The following is an 18,350-nucleotide window of genomic DNA, read 5'->3' on the forward strand; positions in this document are numbered from 1 at the left end:
GCATAAAGTATATGGCAGAAAACAAGGCAGCATGATCAAATGTTAAATCCTGGGATTCAGAGAAGCCTCATAATAACTATAGAAGTTGTGATAAGGTAAAAATGAGTGAAAGATGGAGTAGGCAGGGAAAGCTTCATGAAGGAGGTAGGACTGAGCTGATCTCATTTGACAGGTAGGATTTGGTTATATGAAGGAAAAAGAAGAACTTACCCAGGAAAGACAAAGTCAGTACTAAGAAAATGCCAAATTAGTCCAACGCCATAATAAATCTTAAGAAATGGATGAGAATTTTTTTCAAAGAAAGAAAGGCAGTGGTTTCACACATGTTAGTAAATAGTAAATAATGCAAAAGCAGAATATCAATCTAGCAAAAGATAATCCTTCTTTTGACTTCTTCCCACTATGTCCTAAAATGTTTGAGTTAGATACTCATCCATCTTTAAATGACTGCATGGGGATCAGCAGAACTCTTTTCATTTAGAGCAGCATCCCCACCTCAATATGAAGATAAGTTCCTATTTCCTAAGTTTAATAATGTATTTGAAATTCTAGAACAAATAGCCAGAAAAGAAGTGTTTTCTGTAACATGCTGGAAAACTCAAATCTGACTGTCAAGGAGCTGAATATACTTTACACTGCCAGGAAAATTGCATTAAGTATCTGGAGCAACTAATATCAGTAGGTGAAGGAGATAAGTAATGAGGCAGAAAAAGAACAAGAAGAAGACTGGATGTACAAAGCAATCTGTGGTGAGGCAAGATACTGATTTGAAATTACAGTTGATTACACTGGTAGGGGGCAAAGAAAGCAGTATTTTCTCAGATGTGAACAAGTGACATTTCAAAGCACTTTTTGTGTGTTTGAACTCAAACCTCTCATTGGGCCCAGTGTGGGGAGAGAGAGAGGAGACGTCATTGCATGAGGTCGGTTCCCTTTGTTTAGAAAAATGCGTTTCCTAGATAGATTCTCCATTTGGGGGTTGAATAATATCAGATATAAATTATCATATAGCCATAACATTTTCCTTTAGCTTTAACTAGAAGTTTCCCCAGAACTTCATTTGGCTTCACTTTTATATAGTCTTTGCCAATTAATCAGTTAGAAATTATTTCCTCAGAATATTTTAGTGTAAGCAAAACAGTGGATCAGGCAAATCACTAGGACCAAGTCCAGAAAACCGAACACAGAATACAGTATTATAAGCCAAATAAATGGTAAGAAAACAAGTGTTATGGGGCTTAAAAAGTCACTGTGGACAAATGGGTTCAGAGGTGTTATGGAGCAGGTGAACCATGACTAGAGCCTCGAAGGGTTAATAACACTCCTGTCAGGCACAAGGGAAAGAATGTGCTTCAGGGGGCAAGCATGTGAACAAGGAACCTCAGTGTTTCCAGTGGACAGTAGGAGTGAGGGTGTATTGGAACCACACAGTTCTTTCAGGAAAGTCTTGGTTGGAAGAACAGAATGAATCTCCATAAAAGGAGGATCAACTCTTAGGCTACAAAGAGAGTGTGACTTTAGCATACATACTTAAACAGGCCCTCAGTGATTTTTGAGAAAGCTGGAGATATAATAAAAGGCAGTATTTTAATAAGTTTGGCTAATGGAAAAGATGTAGGTTGGAAGAGAAGTCGAAGTAAAAGGGACAAGGTTAGAGATATTACTACTCGTTTAGGAGCAGAGGAGTGATGACCTCATTTATGGTAGGCCAAGAAAAGTTAGAGGAAGGAGCAGAGACAGGCCAGCCTTCCTTCCCCTGGTGGAGTCAGATAAGATGGGCTCAGTCGCCTGTGGGACACCTGCTAAAGAGCTTAGAATTTCTAGGTAAAAGCCTGAAAGGACTAGGATAGGTTAAAAAAACCAACAAACAAGCAAACCAAAAATGCCCCCTGCCTGAGCAGAACTTCTGGCACTACATAATTTAATGGTCCTCCTGGATCTGTGCAAAGAAGCAGGCCTGGAGACAAAGGTAATAGAAAGTTGGAAGGCCAGGGGTGAAGTTAACAGGCCTAGGATCGTTCAGTGGTGGCAGAAGACAGTAGAGTTGTGTTTAGATCAAGGACAACAGTCACAGTAGTTCCCCAGGGTTTAATTTGTGATAGTGAAGGCTGGTTTCTCGAGGCTACTTTCTCAAGGGGCCCCTGACACCTCACCAGCCCCTTTCCATGAAGTTGTCTTTCATTATTTAAGCACCTACCCAATTAAGTGTGTTAATTCCACAGAGACAGATGTTGCTGGGTTTTAGGCAACAAAATTCTTTCCAGAAAGATAGTGCTGGCTGTCAGTAGGCATGGACATTTAGGGAAACTATTCTCAACCTTCACTGCCTTTTAGAACCACCTTAGGTGCTTTTAAGAAGATGATAGGAGGGTGCTCCATGAGCTGATTAATTTGGAATCTTTGGGGTGGATAGTAGCATTATTATGATTTTTTTTAAATTGCCCAGGTGATTAGACGGAATTATAAAGAATCTAGATTGATGTTTGTTTCAGCATGAATTACTCACATCAGACTCACCTTGGGCAGATTCTTTGTGGTCTCCTGCGATGGTGTCAGTTGTCTGCATTTCTATAAAGCACTGCAATTGTGAGAGCTAGTAGCTTAGATGGATGCCCTTAAACATCCCCAATTGATAGATTCTAAACAAGGTCTGGGGAGACGGGGGGCGGGGGCTTAAAATGAGATGTGTCTCTGAGTATTTACTTCAGAATTCTGAAATAGCAAAGACAGCTTTAAAATCCTTCTCTGAAAATGTATAATGATATCACTGGGTCCTGGAGTTACATCCTGAGTAGAGGCTGGTCACTTTAACTGCAGAAGAGCTTTCTCTAAATCTGCCACATCTTTTAAATAAATGATGAATGGAATCCTTACAGTCCTGAATACATTAGTAAACTTAATCCTAAAAGTTGTACCTGACAGCATTGTCACCTGTAGACATTTACTGGACATCTCCATGTAGGCCCTGACAGTTCATGTGTATGAAACACAACCATGTGCTAAGGGATATTGGAGTCACATTAGGTAGGACAGTGAAATGCAGAAAATGTAAAACTGAAATTTTTCTAGCTTTGTATTTCAGCATTTCAGATTTGGAAACTAAGAGCAAAGATTTGGTTTATTCAGTTACTCTTTTCCATTTTATATCAGTCACATTTTCCATATCACTTCATCTAATAACCTCTGCAAATGTTGCAGGATTTTTTACCACAACACCCAGGATCTGTTGTCTCACCATTTTGAAGAATCAAGAGGTGGACACAAAATGAACAGCAGGCAAAAGTTTATTAGAGTATAAGATCAGAAAGGAAGAATAGTAAGAAAACTCTCTTTACTGAGAGGGGACATTCAATAGTTAATGCCCAAGGACTATGGGCAAAGGTCCTTGTTTTATAAGCTTCTGGTCAGCCCTCCCCCTTCCCTTCCTTTTTGTTCCTTCCCAAGTTCTACCCTTATTGGCTGGATAACTCTAGGTGCTAGGTTGTCCATTCCTGATTGGCTCATGTGAGGGGTGGTCTATGGCCATACTTAGGTCTTTTATCAAATTCCTGAGGGGAAACCTGAGGGGGAGTAGCTGGGATCTGTTACATTCTTAAGAGGAACCTCACTCCTTAGGGGCTTTGCTATGGTCAGATACTCTCAGCATTGTTACAAAATAGGTGTTTTTCCCCACCCAGGGACCTCAGGCCCTAATCTTTCCCTGTCCGCCTACTGAATCATATCTTCTCCTATCATGCAAATATAACCTTGCCATAAGTAGGACAACATAACACATGACCTATCTGAATAATCATAGTTGTTTTTTTTTAATGTTTACTTATTTTTGACAGAGAGAGTATGAGCAAGGGAGAGGCAGAGAGAGAGAGAGAGAGAGAGAGAGAGAGAGAGATGGAGAATCCAAAGCAGGTTCCAGGCTCTGAGCTGTCAGCACAGAACTGGACACGGGGCTCGAACTCATGAATGGCAAGATCATGACCTGAGCCAAAGTCAGATGCTTAACCAACTGAGGCACCCAGGTGCCCCTGAATAATCATAGTTTTAAAAATGTATAGTTTTCATTCTAAATAAAGAGACTATCATCTAGTGATTATGGCTGGTAGTTAGCAGTCTCTGGGTATTCCTGCCTTTATTATAGTCAAAACATTGACCCAAGAAGAGTTCTGTAATTCAGTCCTTGCATTACTTTGAAATGTGTTGGCTTTATCATATTTAACATCATATATGTAATTTTCTTGCCAAGGAATCAAGGTTTTTATTCTTTCTTTCTGTTTTTTATCCACTGTTTACATTCCAGGAATAAAAACGCACTGCTTTAGTGTTTTCTGTTGCCATTTTCTTTGCATATACTTTTTGGCACTGTTCAATCACCTTTGTCCTCCACAGAGTTAATAAACAGTCTCCTACACTCATGAAGCCACTTAACAATCAAAAATTTTATATTTACTGCCCACTGAAATCTAAGTCATTATCATTATCATTAACCAACTGCTCCTCCAAAGCATGAACCAGTCCAGTGCATACATTGAGCAGGGAAAATAGTTTCTAGCCATGGGCAGTAGATGGTGGCCAAAAGAGTTCAGTGTAAAGGATGACAAGACAGTTGGATACCAGACTAAGCCAAGAGAGAGTTGGTATCTACCTTTTGATTTGTGCCCCCAAAGAGGTGATATAAATCTAAGGATAATGTTTATCCAGAACTTGGTTTACCTGATTACTGGAAAACACTGCAATCATTTCAAGTTGATTTATATAATCTGGGATGATTGTACAGCCCTGTCAGCAAATTTACCAACCAGGTAAACTTCCTATCATGGGAATTAATGGGATGTAACTCCCTTTGCTTATTGTGAAATTTATTTATATTAAGTTATTAAGTGACCTAGATCAAAAAGACATGTGTGTTTTGTTGTTTGTTATTTTTTGTTTCTGTGTTTGATTTAGTATTACTTCAGTCACTAATATTAATCTCTTTCACATAGATAACTGACAGGAAGACATTTACATAAGTATTAGGCAAGACAAAAAAGTCCTACAAACTTTCCCATTCTTCTCCTCCATTCCCTCTACTCTCCTTCTCCATCTCCCTCTCTTTCTCGCCCTCTTCTGTGTGTGCCCCTCTCTCTCTCTTCCTCTCCCTCTCCTCATCTTCCCTCCCTTTAATTCCATAGCTTCCTGAAGAAGAAAAACACACACACATTTTTTTTTTTTTTACAGGAAGGCACTTACCTCTAATATATATCTTTGTATAGGGCTTTGTTTTTGTTTTTGCAGAAGACATCCTCATCCAGTTCAACAAGGGCCTATGGAGACTCATGCTAAGCACTTAGCCAAATGACGAGAGTACTCATATCAACAGGAACTGAATGCCATAGAAAAAATAAGTAGCTTTATGACTTACCTTTAACATAAAACTTACATATCCGACACCTCATGCACATCTGTTACCATACTTTTCATATTGGCATTGGTTCTGAGAAAATAGTGCTGTGTAATGGAAAGATTATTGCTTAGGAATCAAAGACTGGAAAATTACCAATTTGGTTTAGGGCAAGTCATGATTTCTGTGGTTCTCAGCAGCCATGTATTTCAAGTTCAGCTGACTTGTCTATCTCATGGGGTTGTGAGTGAAGACCCAAAAACAAAAAGTAATAGAGACACTTCAAATTATTTTCAAAATAGATAAGTTATAAATAAGTAAACACACAAATGTATTTTTAAATAATAAAAGGTATAAGGGATGACTATTAATAAAGATACATTTTTGCAGTGAACAGATGAACAATCTCAATCTGCCTCTGGCAGTGCTGACTGAAAGAGATACCAAGTGTAAGCTTATGTGGAAGGTGTCCTATGAGGTGGGTGAGGGGCATCAAGAAGTGTTGACCATGTGCCTGGTCCAAGGCACAAGCAGTGCAATTAGTATCACAATGAGAAGCCCACATTTTGAATATTTGCCCTAGTTTTTCTTTTCTTTTCCATGCATAGTCTTCGGACTGGATGCAAGGGAAGGTATCGTAACCACTCTACATAGGGAGGATAAATTCAACCCATATATATTCCAGATATCTTCAGACACACACTACAAGAGTATGAAAATGTTTATAACTTACAAAATGAGGCTCCCTGAGTAGAGAAGAACAGACTGCCCAAGCTGGTATGAAATAGCTTGAGTGGGCAAGGAAGTAACGCTGGCTTGGGGTTTGTATGAGGATGAAGTGGTGGGGTCCAAGTGATAGGTCCTGAGTATGAACAGGACTTTAATAATTTGAGTTTTTCTGCTGGCACAAAAGGAGGGATCACCTGGCATTTCTTAGCAGTGTGTTCTGATGTGGGGTAGAATAAGGACAAAATAAGAGTGAGGTTTAAAAGCTTCCAGGAATCAAAGATAAATAAATTCAGTCAAACTTTATTACAGAAGTTTAAATCATGACCCAAAAGCTTTAAAATGTAATTGTCACTGTTAGCCACAGTCAAAAATTTTAAATAACAAAGGTAAAAAGTGCAGTTAATATGGGGCGCCTAGGTGGCTCAGTCAGTTAGGTTAGGTGTCGGGCTTCGGGTCATGTCATGATCTTATGGTTTGTGGGTTCGAGCCTCGCGTGGGGCTCTGTGCTGACAGCTCAGAGCCTGGAGCCTGCTTCAGATTCTGTGTTGCCTTCTCTCTCTTCCCCTCCCCCACTCATGCTCTCTCACTCTCTCTCTCTCTCTCTCTCTCTCTCTCTCAAAAAAAAATAAACATTAAAAAAAATGTTTAATAGTAAAAAAGTGCAGTTACCATTAACTGGTCATAACTTGATTAATTATCAAATACGTTTCGGATAATAGGCAATATAGGGACTTTAAAGATGGCCAAGGTATGAACTAGAGCAGTCAGGATATGTTCTAGAAAGTAAGCAAATTAGACTGGGTTTGAAACACAGTTAGAATTTGAGTTGGCTAAGAGGATAGGGAAAGATTGTTAAAGTAAAAACCTTCTCTGTCTCTACTGGAACATCCATTTTGTACCATATGTTTTTGTTTTTTTTTTTTAATCTAAGTGTATACACAGAAAAATAATCATCTTTGGACAAAATTTATGACAGAATATATGGCCTACTATGCACGGAATGCTCAGACAGAGACAAAGAAAAATATTTTTTAACTTTTGAATTCAGTCATTATTATTTATATGATTGCTTCCCTTTCTTCTTCATTTATTTTCCCTTTGCACGTTTGTTTGGTGATTCTTGCAGATAGGTGGGAAGGTGGGTAGGCATAGATGTCCAAACCATAAAGCAGCTTTCCCTGGGGTCAAAGCAAATCACTGCATAAATCAACATACATGAGAATTTCACAGTCTCTGAGCCTCAGGAGGATTTTTGAAAACTGACATGCTGTAGCTTTTCAAGTCGCCTTTGTATAATTTGCAGGGTATTCTCAGCATTACTCCCCCACTACTTCCTACAGAAATGTTAGAAAACTTCAGACAGCAGCTTTTGCCTTTGAAACTTTTGGATATTTTTCCACCCACAGCTTTGTTTTTTGAACCTCGACTGGCACAAGCAGCCTTATAAACTGGATTGCCAGAGCCCAGGGAGAGTGCACCCCTAGTCGGACAAATATGAAGGAGATTCTGCTGAAGAAATCTCCTGGTAGGCTCCCCCTACCCTAAAATGAGGATTTGGAAAGACTCAAAAGTCTTCTCTCTTCTCTCAAAAACTGGGCCCACAGGGCCTTGAACAATTTGTAAAACACAACAAAAGGAATCAAGATAAAAAAAATCTATATACCCTCCGGCAGGGTTTTATGCATTCATACACAATTTCAGTGGGCATTCTAGAACTCCGTGGAGGGAGTTGAGCTGTGAGGAGATGCTTTCCTTGTTGTTTTGTTTTGTTTTTGAGAGAGAAGCAGTTTCATTATTTAGGTGTTAAGTTGAAAAATAGAAGTGTATTTTAAAAAATCCTAGTTTAGTTTTATTTTACATTAGATCATCAATGGGACAGTGAGGCAAAAGTGGTAATGGTATTCAGAGAGCTAATGGGATTCAATGAGATAATTAGCTTAGTACTCTATTGATGGGAAAGTGCTTCATTTCCCAAGTGAGAGTTTTTTACTCTTGGACATCAACAGCACATCCACTTTTCTTCCCCTTACCTGGAAGATTGGCTCCAAGCCTATTAAAGGTCATTCAACACATATTATTGGCACTTACTATTTGCTATTGTATTTTCTAAGAATATAAATTGAATTTTAAAAAGAATTTTTGTTTGTTTGTTTGTTTTTGTCTTCAGGAAGCCCCCAATCTGGTGTGGAAAATGGATATAGGAGCAAATAATTGTAAATAGTTTGATGAATACAATAAGAAATCTGGGTTGGTGTGCATGTGGGAAAATGAAAGGGAGTCTACTAAGAAAGAAAATTTACAAAAACAATATGTCATGCACATAGGCCAGGCGGAGAGATTATTGCTGAAGAACTCACAAGCAATGAATGCTATTGCTCCATATGCTTTTTTGTCAAGGGCCAAATACACATACGCACACACAACTTTAAAGGAATGGACAAATATTTATGAAAGTAATCATGTTAGAAAATAATATATTTCTACAGCATTTTTACTAGTTTAAATTCTCTCTCAAAAACCTAATGTGACATTGTAGTTATTGATATTTTTGACTCATAAGGAAATAACTTAATTGGACACAATCACAACTTATGTTAAGAATAGAGCATTCTGATTTCTAGTTTTCTAACTTTTAGTAAATATTGTTTGTAACAACTTTTGCTTCAGTGGGGAAAAGATTTTGTTAGAGTAGAGACAATATAATGGCCAAGATAAAAAGCAAGGGTCTGCTTAAAGAGGTGTAAGTTTGGGTAATTTGATTAATTGGGGAGTTTAGAACAAACAATGGCCTAATCTTGGCATCCTAGTGATAAGAACATCAAATAGTTTCTGATCACATGACAAAATATACAAAGCATAATTAAACAATGAAATAATAGAACATAAAATAATAATATGCTGTAAATAAAGCAAATTACAGAATCATAAGTCTAAGGCATACTTAAGGAGATCCAGTAGAGATGGAAAGACTTAAAATGAATCAGAAATGGGGAAGATTTTATTTTTTTTATATTTATTTATTTAAAAAAATTTTTTTAATGTTTATTTATTTTTGAGAGACACAGAGACAGAATGCGAGTGGATTAGAAGCAGAGAGGGATCCGAAGCAGAATCCAAAGCAGGCTCCAGGCTCTGAGCCGCCAGCACAGAGCCCAACGTGGGGCTTGAACTCACAAGCTGTGAGATCATGACCTGAGCCGAAGTCAGACGCTTAACTGACTGAGCCACCCAGGTGCCCCAGAAATGGGGAAAATTTTAAAGGAAGAAGAAATGAGCAAAGGGATTAATTGTATGAAGTAGGAATACTATTTTTTTTTTTCAGAAGTAGCAGGAATGGAAAGGAGCAATATATGCTGAGATTTCTAAATGGACAAGATAGAGATAAAGGAAGCTCATTTTTGATGGTATAAATAGCCTTAGCAAGTGTAGAAGTTCAGACATGTTTTAAAAGTAAATGTGTAAAAGATGAGGTTTAAGCCTGAGAAGATTGGAGAAGGTTTGGAATATGTAATATGAGGAATGGGACAAAAAGAGATGAATAAAATGATTGAGGAGTGGATGAAGATCTAACTCAGATTAGATGGCAAGGATGAATAATGGAACCGGTTAGTGTACTGAATATCTACAATTATACCAAACCAGGGGCAGAATATATGAGAACAGGAGATAAATGTCCTGGTTTGGAACATCGTTTCAGACGAATGTGGAAAATATTGGGTGGTGGTGAAAAGGATGATAGTGAAATGAGTGGATTTCTGAGACAGCAAATCTCAGCTTTAACATGAAATAAATTAAGTAGTTATGATGGGGATAAAATTAAGAGATTTTTTTTCAAGAGTAAAGACACTAGAAGTTTAGGGGAGCCTGGGTGGCTCAGTCAGTTCAGCATCAGATTGTTCATTTTGGCTCAGGTCATGATCTCACAGTTTTGTAAGTTCAAGCCCCGTCTCAGATTCTGTGCTAACAGTGCAGAGCCTGCTTGGGATTCTCTCTTTCTCCCTCTCTCTGCTCCTCCTGCACTCTTACTCTCTCTCAAAATAAATAAAGTTAAAAAAAATGAATTTAAAAAAGACAATAGAAATTTAGGGATGGAAATAATGAATGTATATTATAATAATCTCAATATTTACAAAAAAGACGTAAATAATATAGCCTACACAAAATATCAGCAAAAAATAGAGGGAAAAGTACTTATAAATGTGAGAAAAATTAATAGAATCATAATCATAGTGAAAAGTTTAATTTGTAATAACAGTTTAAAAGACCAAAGAGACAACGTAAGTATAGAAATATAGAATTTTAATTGCATATGCACTCATTTATTGTTACCACTTGGTAGTCAACAAATAAATAGAAATGCATTATTTTGTCCATATGAAAGGTTTAAAATCATGTACGTGGTCAAATTGGGAATTTCAATACATTCTTGAAAGTGGAGAACTGACAGTCTAAATTCTCTGATTATGATGTTGCCCAGATAGAAATGAACAAGATAGTAATCACCAAATGACTTTAACCACTTCTTTCTTCAAAACAACCTGGCGATTTTAAATCAAAACAAGGAAATGTATAAACTTTTAATAAGAAAAATTAGAAAATCAAGATATGTAGCATTCAACATAAGCTGTTATAATAGAATAACAATATTAACCAAAATAAAAGAATATTAATGACAATATTGAAAATTAATTGATCAATAAAATAAAAAGTATATTTGGTTAATAAAACTATTTTGTCAAAAATAAGCAGATATCTTAATATGTAGCGTGTGTGTGTATCTATCTACCTATCTTAACCACAAATTCATTTGAATTGCAAAATATTACATGTGAATTTATATTAATAAATTTGAAATGTAGGTTATTTTTCTATAAAAAATAGAAATCAACTGCCTCAAGAAGAGGTAAAAATCCTAAATGGATTTTTAAGAATATAAAAAGTTTTATTAAATAATTGGCATTTTAATGATATCTAACCCAGAAAGATTTAGAAGCAGTTCTAATTTTCTAACATATTTTATAAAACATTCAAATTATTCCAGGGCACAGAAAAAATTACAAAGATCTCATCAATTCATTTCAGATAGCTTAAAGTTAATTAATATATGTTTATATAAATATTAATATATAATCTAATATATTATCACATAATTATGCATCTTATTATTACATATATCATTATATAATTATATAACATGCATAATATATATAATGTTTTTAATATACACTTAATGCCTTGGAAATATTGTGGATTTAGATCCGGCCACAATAAAAGCAAATATTACAGTAAAGTGAGTCAAGTGAATTTTTGGTTTGCCAGTCCATAGAAAAGTTATGTTTGTACTGTATTCTAGTCTATTAAATTTGCAATAACATTATGTCTAAAAAAAATGTACATACCTTAACTTTAAAAATACTTCATTGCTGGGGCTCCTGGGTTGCTCAGTCGGTTAAGTATCTCACTCTTGATTTCAGCTCAGATCATGACCTGGTAATCATGACCATGTTGGGCTCTGTGCTGACAGCACGGGGAATGCTTGGGATTCTCTCTTTCCCTCTCTCTCAGCCCCTCCCCTGCTCATTCTCCCTCTCTCTCTCTCTCTCTCCAAAAATAAATAAACAAAAAAATACTTTATTGCTAGAAAATGCTAACCATCATCAGAGCTTTCACCACGTTGTAATCCTTTTGCTGGTGAAGGGTTTTGCCTCAATGTTGATGGCTGCTGACTGATCAGGTGATTGCTAAAGGTTGGGTGGTTGTAGTAATTTCTTAAAATAAGGCAACGATGAAGTTTCCTGCATCAATTCACTCTTTCTTTCGCAAATGATTTCTCTGTAGCATTTGATGCTGTTTGATAACCACAGTACAACTTACTTCAGAATTGGAGTCAGTCCTCTCAAACTCTGCTGCTGCTTTATCAACTGAGTTTATGTAATATTCTAAATCCTTTGTACTCATTTCAACAATCTTTAAGGCATCTTCATCAGGAATAGTTTCCATCTCAAGAAATCACTTTCATTGTTCATCCATAAGAAGCAATTCCTTATCCATTCAAATTTTTCCATGAGGTTGCAGCAATTCAGTCACATCCTCAGGCTCTACTTCTAATTCTAGCTCTCTTGCTATTCCCACTCTACCTGCAATTACTTCCTCCACTGAAGTCTTGAACCCCTCAAAGTTATTTATGGGGACTGGAATCAACTTCTTCCAAACTCCTATTCATGTTTATAGTTTTACCTCTTCCTATGAATCATGAATATTTTTAATGCCATCTAGAAAGGTTTTTAATTTACTTTATTTTTCCTAGGTCCATCAGAGGAATCACTGTCTATGTCAGCTGTAACCTTATGAAATATATTTCTTAAATAGTAAGACTTGAAAGTCAAAATTACCCTTTGATCCATGGGCTGAAGAATGGATGTTGTGTTAGCAGGCATGAAAACATTAGTTTTGTTGTACATCTCCATCAGGACTCTTGTGTGACCAGATGCATTGTAAAGAAAAGTAGGACTTTGAAGGGAATCTTTTTTTCTGAGCAGTAGGTCTCAATAGCGGGCTTAAAACATTCCCATTATAACATGGTTTCATGTTATAAACAGATGTGTTGTCACCAGGCTTTGTTGTTCCATTTGTAGATTGTAGAATGAGTATATATATTTTTTAGTGTTTATTTATTTTTGCGAGAGAGAGAGAGAGAGAGAGAAAGGGAGGGGCAGAGAGAGAGGGAGACACAGAATCCGAAGCAGGCTCCAGGCTCTGAGCTGTCAGCACAGAGCCTAATGAGGGGCTCAAACCCATGAATGAGTATATTTAGAATAATTCTTAAGGGCCCAAGGTTTTTTAAAATGATAAATGAACATTGGCTTCAACTTAAAACTCACCACTGCATTAGCCAGTAACAAAAGAGTCATCCTGTCCTTTGAAGTTTGGAAGCCAGGCATTGACTTCTACTGTTTTCACCTTTGAAAATCCTAGATGGCATCTTCTTCCAGTATAAAGCTGTTTAATTTACATTAAAAATCTATTGCTTAGTATAGCCACTTTCATCAATTATCATTTTTCTAAACTTTTTGAGTGTGGTTGAAAACAATGGTACATTATTTCATTAATTACTTTAACTAGATCTTTTATTTAACTTGCTGTAACTTCTACATCAGCACTTCCTGCTTCACCCTACACCTTTTTGTTATGGAGGTTTCTTTTCTTAAACCTAAGGAACCAACATTTGCTAGCTTCAAACTTTTCTTCTGCATCTTCTTCACCTCTCTTAGCCTTCATAGAATTGGAGAGACTTATGGTCTTGCTTTGGATTAGGCTTTGGCTAAGGGAATGTTGTGGTTGGTCTGATCTGTCCAAACCACTAAAACTTTCTCCATGTAAACAATAAGGATATTTTACACTCTTATCAACTGTGTGCTCAGTGAAATAATGCTTTATTTTTTTCTTAATTTAAATCCAAGTTAGTTGACATATAGTGTGATAATGATTTCAGGATTAGAATTTAGTGATTCATCACTTACATATAACACCCAGTGCTCATTCCAACAAGTGCCCTTCTTAATGCCCATTACTCAGTAGCCCCTCCCCTCACCTAACACCCTTCTAGCAACCCTCAGTTTTTTCTCTGTATTGAAGAGTCTCTTACAGTTTGCTTCCCTCTCTGTATCTTATTTTTCCTTCCCTTCCCCTGTGTTCATCTGTTTCTTAAATTCCACATATGAGTTAAATCATATGATGTTTATCTTTCTCTGACTGACTTATTTCGCTTAGCTTAATATACTCTATTTCCATCCACGTTGTTGCAAATGGCAAGATTTCATGCTTTTTGAATGCCACATGAGAGTAATATTCATATATGTAACAGTCATACACACACACACACACACACACACACACACACACATCTTCTTTATCCACTTAGCAGTTGATGGACATTTGGACTCTTTCCATAATTTGGCTATTGTTGATAGTGCTGCTATAAACATTGGGGTGCATGTGCCCCTTCAAATCATCATTTTTGTATCCTTTGGATAAATGCCTAGTAGTGTGATCACTGGGTTGTAGGGTATTTCTATTTTTAACTTTTTGAGGAACCTCCATACTGTTTTCCAGAGTGGCTGTACCAATTTGCATTCCCACCAGTAGTACAAAAGTGTTCCCCTTTCTCCACATCCTCGCCAACGTTTATTTTTTCCTGAACTGTTAATTTTAGCCCTTCTGACAGGTGTGAGGTGGTATCACATTGTGATTTTGATTTGTATTTCCCTGATGATGAGTGAGATTGAGCATTTTTTTCATGTGTCTGTTAGCCATCTGGGTGTCTTCTTTGGAAAAATGTCTATTTATGTCTTTTGCACATTTCTTCATTGGGTTATTTGTTTTTTGGGTGTTGAGTTTGATAAGTTCTTTATAGATTTTGGATACTAACCCTTTATCTGATATGTCATTTGCAATTATCTTCTCCCATTCTGTCGGTTGCCTTTTAGTTTTGCTGATTGCTTCCTTCAATGTGCAAAAGCGTTTTATTTTAATGAGGTCCCAGTAGTTCATTTTTTCTTGTTTCCCTTGCCTCCAGAGACATGTCAAGTAAGAAGCTGCTGTGGCCGAGGTCAGAGGTTGTTGCCTGTTTTCTCCTCTAGGATTTTTATTATTTTCTGTCTTACATTTAGGTTTTTCATCCATATTGAGTTTATTTTTATGTATGGTGTCAGAAACTGGTCCAGGTTCATTCTTCTGCATGTAGGTGTCCAGTTTTCCCAATACCATTTGATGAAGAGACTGTCATTTTTCCACTGGGTAGTCTTCCCTGCTTTGTCAAAGATTAGTTGACCATACATTTATGGGTCCATTTCTGGGTTCTCTATTCTGTTCCATTGATATTATGTGTCTGTTTTTTGTGACAGTAGTATACTGTCTTGATCATAGCTTTGTAATACAGCTTGAAGTTCTAATTGCTATGCCTCCAGCTTTAGTTTTCTTTTTCAATATTAATTTGGCTATTTGGGGTATTTTGTGGTTCCATACAAATTTTAGAATTGTTCGTTCTAGTTATGTGAAGAATGCTGGTGTTATTTTGATAGAGATTGCATCGAATATGTAGATTGCTTGGTAGTATTGACATTTTAACAATATTTGTTCTTCCAATCCATGAGCATGGAAGGTTTTTCCATTTCTTTGTGTCTTCTTCAATTTCTTTCATAAGCTTTCTATAGTTTTCAGCATACAGATCTTTTACCTCTTTGATTAGGTTTATTCCTAGGTATTCTGTGGTTTTCAGTGACTTGTAAATGGTATCGATTCCTTGCTTTCTCTTCCTACCACTTCATTATTGGTGTATACAAATACAAACATTTCTGTATGTTGGTTTTATATCCTGCAACTTTGCTGGATTCATGGATCAGTTCTAGCAAGGATTTTTTGGTGGAATCTTTTGAGTATTCCATGTAAAATAGCATGTCATCTGTGAAGAGTGAAAGTTTGGAGTAGCACTTTTAATTTCCTTCAAGAACTTTCCCTTTGCATTCACAACTTGAATAAGTAGTACAAGAGGCCTAGCTTTCAGCCTATCTTGGCTTTGACATACCTTCTTCACCGAGTTTAATTATTTCTAACTTCGGATTTAAAGTGAGAGATATGCAACTCTTCCTTTCACTTGAAATCTTAGAGGCCATTGTGGAGTTATTAATTGACCTAATTTCAATATTTTTGTGTCTTAGTGAATAGGGAGGCCTGAGGAGAGGATGAGATGGAAAACAGTCTGCCAGTGGAACAGTGAGAACAAACTCAATTGTCAGTTAAGTTCTCGGTCTTATTTGTGTGTGGTTTGTGGTGCTTCCAAATAATTACAATAGTAACATCAAGTTCCTTGATCAAAGATCATTATAACAAATGTAGTAATAATAGAAAAGTTTGCAATGTTGTGAGAATTAACAAAATGTGACACAGGGACACAAAGTGAGCAAATACCATTGGAAATGGCACCAAAAGACTTGCTGGATTCAGGGTTGCCACGAACCTCAGACTATTAAAAAACAGTATCTGTGAATCACAATAAAGCAAAACACAATAAAACAAGGTATGCCTATATATATGAATACAAACACACACATCACAGAAATTTAACTGTACACCATTCTCATATATGAGAAGGAAAATATCCAAATAATAAGTAATAACTTTGGGTTTATATATCACATTATGTATCATTTTATATATATTAATATAATTTTTCAAATAACCATGAGTTTACAGGTATAGCCATTACCATCCTCATTTTATAAGTGAGGAACTAATTCAGACACTTAGAGTGATCTTTCCCATCACTTTCAGTAGGTAAAGTTTGGAACTGGAGCCTCAATAATGTGGTTTAGAATCTGCTTTTGTTTCCAGGATGCTCAGTCCTATGATGGGCAGGGGGTGAAGGCTGCAGGCTTTATTCTTCCACAGTTGTCATGATTGGCTTAGCTGGAAATTTTCCTCCTACTGATGATATCAGTCATAATGTTGCCCAACAGACATCAGCACATTTACACTGATACAGGCTAGTATGTTTCTGATCCTAGCTGATCTGAGGAAGTATCAAAAGCAAAGTGTATAGTACAAGTTTCAAGGAGACCTATGTCAGAGTAAGAGGGAAGAAAGTTGGCTAGTGGTCATTTTACCACTGTGGTCCCATGGTATCCAGAGATTTCATAAATGGGGGAGGGTGTGGAAACAGACTGTGGGTACAGTGTGTTACTCCTTAGATGAGAATATAGTGGGGTGGCCCAATAAAATTTTGGATCAGGAATTAGAAACTGTAATTGGTGGGGCACCTGGGTGGCTCAGTCAGTTAAGCATCTGACTCTTGATTTTGGCTCAGGTCATGATCTTACAGTTTGTAAGTTCGAGCCCTTCACTGGACTCTGTGCTGACAGCGGAGAACCTGCATGGGATTCTCTCTCCCTCTCTCTCTGCTTCTTCCCCTGCTTGCACTTTCTCTCAAAATAAATAAATAAATGATCATTTAAAAAAGAGAAACTTTTATTGGTTCATTCAAAATATATTTATTAAATAGCCAGTATACCTTTAATTTTTTGCTGTTAATTCATGAACTATACATGTTTCTTGCCCTTGTGGAGTTGAAAACTGATAAAGGGAAATAGACTGTAAGCAAACAATTAAAAAAATACCTAATAAAATTTTGTTCTATTATTGGCTACTGTGCTGAAGGTCGGCTAATACTTGGACACTTTAAGTCATGAGATTCCTGGGAGGTCCTTCAAATTTTTCAACCTTGTATTTTCTTCTACAGAATGAAAGTAATAAATTTAGCTGTGTGATCTTATTATGGTCCTGATAAGATAATATGTATGAAAGCATATTTAGAGCAAGTAGCACCTCTGTTGATGAAAGTGATTATTATTAGTGGTATTGTTTTGCAGATAATCAAGATAAATGAAACTGACGTTTATAAATCATTATTTCAAGGTCTTGTGGTGATATTATTTTTCATTTTTTTTTGTTGTTTAGGGAATAAGCTAATTACTATTAACTTTGTAATATCACTATGGAATCATTAAAAGATAATTATGAGGATAAAGTAACCTTAGTTGAGCAAGCTGTATATATATATATATATATATATATATATATATATATATATATATTTAACAAATATTAAAAGAAATGTATGTTTTTATTTTGGTTCACTAGCAATTTTTGTAATTACTGTTTTTATTTCTTTTGCTTTAAATTTTGGCCATTCAACAGGTAATTAATTGTTCCATGAAGAGAAGATGTGATTAGGGGCTAGAGGATGAAGGTAGAATTCAGACTAATTGCCATCTAATGTGTCCATGTAGTTCTAAAAGAATTGAAAACAGTTTTAAGAAACCCTTATTCATGTCATCTAGCACTAATTGGTAGTAAAACAATCCACATATGGAAATGAAATTAGAAACCCAGGGGAAAAAAATCAAAGCTAAAATGAAAGCAAATTGCATAGCAAACATTACTTACATTATGATATCAAATAAAGGAAAACAGTACAAGAAATGAAGCCACATGAGCAAAAAGAAATTTGATTTCTATTTGCATGTCTAAACTCCTTTTACTTAGATATGAATCGGAAGGCCTAACATTTGACCCTGCTGAATTTGCTCAGTTCCCCTTCCCCATTAGTTTAATTGAATATATCTTAAAAGCAAACATACTTTTTTTGCAAATAGTTTGATGAAAATAATTGTCTCATTATATAATTCTT

The 18,350-nt window shown here is 36.2% G+C and overlaps 1 pseudogene; it reads right to left on the reverse strand.

Annotated features, from left to right (window-relative positions):
* Positions 1-11,753: 11,753 nt before the first annotated feature.
* LOC124517522 (tigger transposable element-derived protein 1-like) lies at positions 11,754-15,777 on the reverse strand (annotated as a pseudogene).
* Positions 15,778-18,350: the final 2,573 nt, after the last annotated feature.

The sequence above is a fragment of the Lynx rufus genome, unplaced genomic scaffold (assembly GCF_022079265.1).
Source record: "Lynx rufus isolate CCGP_SWC_20201006 ecotype Redwood Valley unplaced genomic scaffold, mLynRuf1.p SCAF_22, whole genome shotgun sequence".
NCBI lineage: Eukaryota > Metazoa > Chordata > Mammalia > Carnivora > Felidae > Lynx > Lynx rufus.